This window comes from Hirundo rustica, chromosome 10, assembly GCF_015227805.2.
Source record: "Hirundo rustica isolate bHirRus1 chromosome 10, bHirRus1.pri.v3, whole genome shotgun sequence".
NCBI classification, from domain to species: Eukaryota; Metazoa; Chordata; class Aves; order Passeriformes; family Hirundinidae; genus Hirundo; species Hirundo rustica.
Genome location: NC_053459.1, coordinates 9,285,574 through 9,294,047, shown reverse-complemented (window position 1 = coordinate 9,294,047; position 8,474 = coordinate 9,285,574). Strand labels below are relative to the sequence as shown.

At 45.2% G+C, this 8,474-nt stretch overlaps 1 protein-coding gene across 1 annotated transcript in view; it reads left to right on the top strand.

Annotated features, from left to right (window-relative positions):
- The first annotated feature begins 8,043 nt into the window (after positions 1-8,043).
- DOCK10 (dedicator of cytokinesis 10) overlaps positions 8,044-8,474 on the top strand; it is a 142,803-nt gene continuing 142,372 nt past the window's right edge. The window contains exon 1 of the mRNA XM_058421868.1: positions 8,044-8,182. The gene's annotated coding sequence lies outside the window, so the exon portion shown is untranslated. The remainder of the gene's footprint in view (positions 8,183-8,474) is intronic.

Genomic DNA, 8,474 nt, shown 5'->3' with positions numbered 1-8,474 from the left:
AGGTCATATTTGATATTCCATAATTAAGGAAAGACATTCTGACCTTGCTGAACATGTAAAATAATAACATAGCCTGTCTTCTACAAGCACTGTATTTTCTAGTAATAAGAATTTATAAAAAGGATAAGGGCTGTGTTTGCCCAGAGTTTGAGATTTACACTTAACTACCAACTTGATCCTGATTAGTTCAGGACATACATGTACTAATTGATTAAAAAAACCAGTTCCATTGCAATCTGTCAGCTGTAGCTTCTCAATGATGAGCCTACATCCTCACAAATCTAGCAGAAATAGTTAAATTTATATGCATTCACAGAGTAGGTCATAGCATGAAGCTTGAAATATTTAGAGCCACTCCGTGACCCTCTTACTTGCCTTGCTAAAATATTCCTGCTGATGCCAATGATGCTTCTACTCAGGCAGCACACCCAACCTGGTCCCTTAGAGAAAGGGTAGATGAAGGGCTGGAAACTTATTTCTCTTAATATCCTTTATGCTATAAGCCTGTTTTTAAAGAGTGTAACCTTTGCAGCAAAGTGGACCTATATGTGTAGATATTAAAGGCATGTGCAAGAGTATTACTTTTGCAGTTTTTAATTTGAGTGTTGAAGGAGATATTTTGTGTTTGCAGGTTTTCATTTCCTTCTGTTGCTATCTTGTGTTATAAACACAATAAACTTCCAACAAATCTATCACCTCGAATTTGGTGAGCTCATCCACTGCGAGATGAAGCAGTGGAGATGCAGGGCAGGTATCAGCTGTGGAGGGAGAAAGCTCTCCTCAGGGCTGTGGGGTGAGCTGTGCCTGGGCAGGCTGAGCTGTGTTCCAGAGCAGCCACAGTCATCCTGCAAAGGGCAGGTGCCTGTGAGCAGGTTGGATGCCACATTCTGCAAGTAGCAGAACAACTACAGATTGTGCAATGCTCTCATTTGTAACAAATCAGAGGGAGTGGGAATTTCCTGGGAAGTGAATAGTGAAGACTAAAAAGTTTCTGAATCGCTGGACCAATGTAAAAGACACTTGAATTTAGAATCATGTTAAAGGAGCCAATCTTCTTGTGGTATTACTAGTGATGGAGATTCTTAAATTCCACTCAGCAAACATCTGCATCAGCATTTAGGGACAACTTAAAACTGTACTAGAAGCCAAGGAGGCTCTCATGGACAGGAAGATTCTTTACATTGCACACAGGAAGAAGCTCAAATCCCAAGAGAAGATGAAGCTACACTTTACAGTATGTTTTGGGGGTTTTGCAGCTCAGATGATAAAAAACCACAGCAGTTAGTTCCACTTTGCACTTAGTGCGTGCTGCTAACAGGCAGAAATGCATCTGTGGGCAGGGGCAGAAGAGGCAGAGGTGGGGGAAGGTGTTATCTCAATGAAAAAAATGTTTTGTCTTGAATGTTTGTGTGCACCAGTTTAATGATATAAGAAATACAACAACTTTTTCACTAAACAAATTAATGACCATTTCAGAGAGAAAGAAAACTTGGGTAAAATATTTAAATACTCACACTCCTGAGTAACCTGTTAGCATGAACTAGAATCCCCAGATAACGAAGCTGGATGTCTGTGTTAGAAAACTAATGTATATTGGATAAGTTCTGCCAGTACAGATATATAAAATGACAGATTTCTGTGATCTTCTTCAAAAGGCAATTCTAGAAATGCTAGATTACCAAACATGCTAAAGAAGCAAACATAAACAGAGTGTCAGTATCTTTTGTTTTGCTGCAAGCCTGGGGAAATGGCCACTGGGGGAAAGGGAGCCAATTCTTTGATGCATTTGTGAGAAAGTGGAACTATTGTCTATTCAAGCTCACACACAGTTGTGAAAGAAAATAGTTTTCATGGTCTTGCTGAACAGAGACAAGACTCACATGGCCTTGCTATTTAATGCAACTGAAAATTGAAGGGGTTTGCTTCTGATTAGGAGTGGTGTTGAAAAAAATTTTTCCAAACATTCTTGAAATATGAGAAAAAAGTGTTCCAGATCCAAAGCCAACTTTGAGTGTCAAACCCAGTCCAAACAGTTACTGCCAGCCATTTTATGCTGTGCTGAAATTGCTCTCCATCAGTGATGCTATAATCATCCATATCTCAGGGGCAGCCTTAAGTAATTTTAGAAATAGACTTCAAATTCATGTTTTAAGAATGACTTGTTTCTGTAAATCCAAATCTCTAGTGCAAGATCAGATGAATATCCAAAATTATAACTCTGCTGTTGCTGCTATTTTGCTGATGCTAAATATGTGTTTATCAAGGTAACAGTTTTCTATAGGTGGAAATTAACAGCATATAGCATATATACCTTTTTAAAAGAACCACACTGTGGGGTACCCAAAATCAAATGGAAAGTCTCTTAGGGAGTACAGTGGCCATGCATAACAACTGACTGAAAGCTGAAAACCAAAGAACTTCTGATATACAGAAGGACTGTGAAACAAACCCAAAAAATTACTCTTGCATAATAGTTTTTTGGTTAACAACCACATGCATGAAAAATACTGGACACTTGTGCTTTGCACTGTGTGTGACAATTTGAGACACTCAGCTTGTCTTTGACAGAGATCTGTTCCTAGACTATCATTGAAGGTTTACTTAGAAGGGTGTTAATAAAAAAAAAGTGTTATATTTAATCCTACTGCTTTTTTTTCTCATTATTTGAGCATTTGGGGATATTTCTTGATACCCTGGAGGCTTTAAAATGTTTGTGGTGTAGAAACAGCTGGCTCTTTTACTTCTTGATGTGTGCTAATAGATTTCAGCAGCCACATGCTCACTGACAAATATCTGCATGTGCACTCAAGCCCAGCTTGCCCATGTGCAGTTGTGAAGGGAGAAGTATTGTGGAGCACAGGCTGCTCTTGCCTGACCACAGGGCTGACCACATCTGAGCAAGAGCAACAGTACCGTGCCCAAAGACAGGGATGGCCGGACATTTCTGGCCTGCTTTAGGGTGATGATTTCCTTAAACCATTTTCCAGAATGTACATGCTCATACTGAATGGAAGAAACCATTAATTTTCTTTGTCCTTTCTCACATATGCAGTGTGTGTTTTCTTCGCTGTCTGCACTAAATTGCAGTCAAATTTATCCTAAATTGCGTCCTTGTGTTTCTGCTGTGTTGAGGCAGAATGTTTCCCTAGTCTCTGAGGCTGCTTACTCTTCTTTTTTGTTTCTTTGCAACACCAGGCTGCATTCCTAAAATAAGCCTCATATGAATTGTTCGCAAAATGAATGGAGTCTCCTTTTTCATCTCACAGTAGCTTTTTGTGTCGAATTTCTTAATTTTTCCAATCCAGTAGAATTTTCTTACTGAGCTTTAGCTTCAAACAAATGTCATCTCCAAGATTTTACAATGTAGCACCTGTTGCCTGGTAGAAATGGCTAGACTAGAGTACTTAATTGTTTTTAAGCCAATTCAGCTGCACATTTCAGATTAATTCATTTTATGGGAAAACCTTTCCTTTGCAGAGCAAGACTTAAACTCTGTTATCATTTTGGTATCTTCAGTAAGCTTGGAGGAGGGAGCTGGGCGCTACGAGGAGGCTGCAGTGAATTCATACCACGCTGCAACCTGCCGCATCTTACAGCCAAACACCCCAAAACACACATGGCGCTTCTCGGGGAGGGCGTAATCCGGCAGTTCTTGCAACACTTAATTCCCTAATACAAAGTCTAACTAAATGTTAACTGACTCTGTCGGGGTTTGTCTTTTAGCACCTTTGCAGCTTCAGCCGTTGCCCTCACACATGTACGGCAGCATTGCTCTTCAGGGATTACACCTGAAGTTCCTCGGGTTTTATTTCAATCATTTCTTACAGGGATTGCCATGCACTCAGATGTGCTATCTCTCATGGTTACCTCCTTTTCCACGCCCACCAGTTTAACTGAAGAAGGAAAACTTTGCATTACGGAGGAGAATGTAAGTGTTATTGTGCAAAGAAATTAAGATACAGCTCTCACAGCAATCCTTTATTCTCCACCACATTGCAGCTTTAGTGTTGAGGCACAAAGCTGTATTCCTACTAACAGAAGGTATGATCGCTTTGCTGGGGGCTGGGAGAGCTGTGACTATTGTGTAACTTCTGCGGGCTTAAATGGCTAAACTTAATTGTGGATCGGCTGATTTTTCTACGGTGAAGAGAGAGGGATGCCATTCCAGCTGGCAGAAGGACTGGGAGACATCCAGCCTTGATCTGTGCAGGGTCTCCGTGCTGCTTGGAGGATGCTTTCTAACAGCTCAGTGGACGGCGGCGATCACCAGAGAGTCGATATCTCTTGAAACCTGGAGACCACTTCTGTTTCATCCCGTGAACCGCGGTTCCCACCTTAGCAAGCGGCTAATACCAAGAGTAGCTCTTCCAGCGCCGAGCCCGCCCGTAGCCTTGCCGGGAGAGCATCCTTCGGTGACCACAGGCGCGGGAAGCGGAGTGGCTGCGCCGGCCCGGCCCGGGCTCGCTCCCGGAGCCCCGGTACCCCCGGGTCTGGCAGCAGCGGGGCGGGCGCGGGGCCGCGGCCCCGGCGCGCACATGGCCGGCGGGGGCGCGACGCCGGCCCGGGGAGGGTCTGCGGGCCCGGCGGCGGGCGGCCCCCGCCCCGCACACCTCCCCCGCGCGGGAGGGAAACCCCCAGTTCCGCTTCCTGACGGCGCCGCGGCCCGGGCGGGGAGCGGCGGCCGGAGCGCGGGGCTGCCGGCGCCCATGGCCGGCGAGCGGACGCGGCGCTTCACGCGGAGCCTGCTGCGGCCGGGGCAGGCGGCGGAGCTGCGGCACGGCGCGGCCGCCGCGGCCGCCGGCGGGCGGCTGCAGCTGCGGGTGAGTGCGGCGGGGCAGCGGGCAGCCGGCACCGGCCCAGGTGCGAAGCGCGCTCGGTTCCCGGGGAGGGCGCGGCGCTGGGAGCCCCGGCCCCGAGCGGAGCAGCCCGCGGGCAGCGCTGGCCCGCCCGAGCCGCTCGGCCGTCGCTCCGCGCTTCCCCGTGCTACGGCCGACGGCTGACAGCCCTGGCTGACAGCGCTCGCCGGCGGCCCGGCATCCTCCCTTGGCTGTCGCCGGTTTTCTGTCCCCTTGGCGGTGGCGGGCGCAGTGGAAGCCGGGGAGCGCCCGGGCGGTGCGGGACGGGCGCGGGCTGTCCCCGGTGTGTGACAGTCGGGTGAGTATCGGTCCCGCACTGCCCCGGTGTCACCGTCGCTGCCCAGAGGCGTGTGCGCTCCCGGTGATTTCCACTGGAAACCCCGCGCAAGGAGCCTGAAATGCCACGGAAACACAGACCCTGTTCTTCCTACTTGCGTTCGCTTTTAACATATGCACTGCGTGAGGCTTCGGGCCCCGTGTCTCTCCATCAGTGGAGTTTTCTTCTCCGTTACATAGTTGTACCTGAGTCCTTAGCTGATAGGCATTGATGGCGAATTGTTTCACAGTGAAATATCCTCTACCCTTTTCTCTAGGCATTTATGAGTCTTTTATTAGCCATTTTGATATTAAGATTCCTTTGGACTTAAAGCTGTGTGTTATGAGACTTATATGACTCTTCAGATGATTAAGCATATCATTTGTGTGAATCATTTAACTCAGATAAATATTTTCCTTTTCTAGTTTTTCAGGCAACACGGCACATGAGGTAAGGAAAACTTTTAAGTGAAAGGTCATCACTCGTCAAAGTTTACCCCACAGCAGTGCCTAGCTGTAATACATTCTCTCTGCATTAAACAGAAAGCAATTCTGCAACTGTGTTCCCATAAAGTTAGTGGGCATTTTCCATCTTTTGAGGGGTCTTGCCCAGCTGTGCTAAAGTGACTGCTGTGCTTAGAGACAGCAGCCAGTTCACAGTTCCTAGATGTCTGTACACCAAATGTGAGGGGGTTTTATGTCTCTAGATTTGAAGTGCTTTTACAGTCAGCTCTGAAGGTTTTCATAAAGCATTCCCAAACTCCTGACTTTTGAAAGTTTAGGAGAAGTTACATCTCTCTCCTGACTTCCCACAAATGTTGTACAGGCTATCAGCTCTTGTCAAATCCCAAAGCATCCCTACAACCGCACCACCAACAGATTTATGTGGTCCTGCCTGCTGGACATAGAGATCAGAATTTGGCTCATTATCAAACAGGAAGTGCTACACTGATGGAGTTTTGGTGGAAATCCTCAAGGAACCATCATGGTTAGTTTGGGCTCTGACCTCTAAGAGATCCACCAAGAGGGAACGTTTCAGTTCGGGTACCAGCTAAACTATTGTATTGTCTCATTGCATCCTGGAGTATTATAAATAAAGTTCTGTTAGCAATATATTTTACTCTGCTGTGTCTTTGCTGCAAGAATGCAGAAACAGAATGAAATTGATGAAGCAAATCTGAAATTGACAGTCTGTTTCCTTAGAGGAGAGTGGTGTTTCTAATGTGTTGCTAACAAATCAAATACTGCTACCTTAATATAATTACCCCTCGTGTATTCACATTGTATTTTATTCAGTCTGTCTTTAAAACATCAAGACTTCAGTTGTAGTGTGACAAAAATCATCTGCCACTTCTGTGAGTCTTCAGTGAGACTTCCTGTTGACTCATGAAATACACTGGTGCTGGATTTCATCAGGGCTTTTGATGCAATATCTGAGGCAAATACAGTCAGATCTGAAAAGTTGGTCTTTGAAAGATACTGAAGTTAAATTTGAAGATGCCAGACCAAATCCTGGTTTCAGTTATACCGCTCAGTGGGATCACTTAGGGACTTCCAGATGTGTTTTATTCACCAGCAGGCAGAATGGTTCTGAAGTCTGAGTTCCTTGCTGTGTTGAATATGTATGGCTCCAGGAGCTTAATGAAGTTACCATCTATTTTACCATGCATTTTTTGGGTTGCCAGTAATGTTACCTCTGAAAGGCAAAGTTTTAGAAAATGCCTTATGCTGAGATCTCATAAAGGAGTACGAAGCTGCTCCCTTCAGAGTTAAACCTTTTCTACATCAGCTAGATTGAGCAGAATTAACCATTGTATCTTGGCTAACAGCCAGATCTCTTGGCAGACGTACCAGGGTTGCAGCTTTGGGGCTGCCAGGTGAAGTTGTGGTGTTCTGTCCTGGGCAGGGGTTGCTGCCTCTGGATCTGTAACACAGAATTCCAGGGTGACAGGTCTGCTGAGGTGTGCTAGGCTTCCCTCCAGCCTCTGTGCCTTGCACTCAGGGATGCTGGGATGGCACAGCCATTACCTTGTAGAAAAGTTCCACAGAACCTGAAATTTCTGGCTGAATTTCAACTAACATTTTGTACCAGAAGTGAAATTCTCATAGAAGAGAAAAATTTGGTCTGTTCGGTGAGGTCTGTTGGTTCCCACATCTTGCTCTGGATGTATCAGCCCCTTATATTCCAGTTGTACTAAATCTGGCTTTGTGCTGGAGTGTCCTGAAAGTTGGCTCAGCTGCTGTCAAGAGTCTGCAAATAACTGGCAGCTACAAGGGAGGGAAAGCATAAACATGCAACATGTGAAGAATTACATGTACAGAGCAAAGAACTAAGCCTTCAGGAGCTGCTTTTGTGTATGTCCTGTATTAAGTTGCAGCTGGACTTCTGCTGGTAATGTTTGGACTGCACCTGCTCTAGGTGCAACCCATCAGTTCAGTAGGAGCATAGGGATCAAATGTCTAAACTGTCTTAAAGAAAGGTGAAGTGTTGTGCCTTGTAGCCCTTTACTGGCTTCATATAGGTTTCTTCTTCTTTTGTGTCCTTCACCTCTACTTTTGCTCATTTATTCATTTAATAGTACTAGTGTTCAGCACACAAATCGATTTGTAAAAAAAAAACAAAAACAAAAACCAAAACAAAACAAAAAACGGAAAAAAGATGCCATTGTAATCAGGAAAAATGAGTTGGCAGAAGTAAGGATGTTTGTCATTTGGTGTTGTATAAGAGAGGAATTTCTGCAGTGCCCTGAAAGATAAAAAGCAGAAACAGAGGTTGAAGGTGGAATATATGTGTGTATCTTGCTGGCAGGGGGTAGTAACTGCAGTATTTGGCAGATGTAACACATTGTCCATTAATTACCCAACCCTTCAGCAGGTGGGGGCACTGGTGCTATCAGGTGTTAATGGTGTATGGCTGCACTTCAGGTTGTTTCCATTGCCTCCTTAGGCTTTCAAGTAGTAGCGGCAATTCACCAGGCTGGCTGGTGAAATAGATCAGCATCATCTAGAAGGTAAATAATTTATTGTATTTTGAAACTTTGATGTGAAATTCTTTGTGTCTTCTAATAGAAAACACTTGTTTGAAAGGTGCTTTATGAACATTTGCTGCCACTGCCCAGGAGAGCTGAACAGCTGGGCACAAGAAAGGGAAATTAATATTTCTGTTGCTTCATTTGCGTCTGTCACTGCAGCAGTATTTTGCTGGAAGTTTTTAAAATGGGGATGGGCCAGTCAGTGCTCCTAGAAATCAGCTTGCTAATGACTTAGCTAGCACTGAACTTCATGTTATACTATTATTTCCAG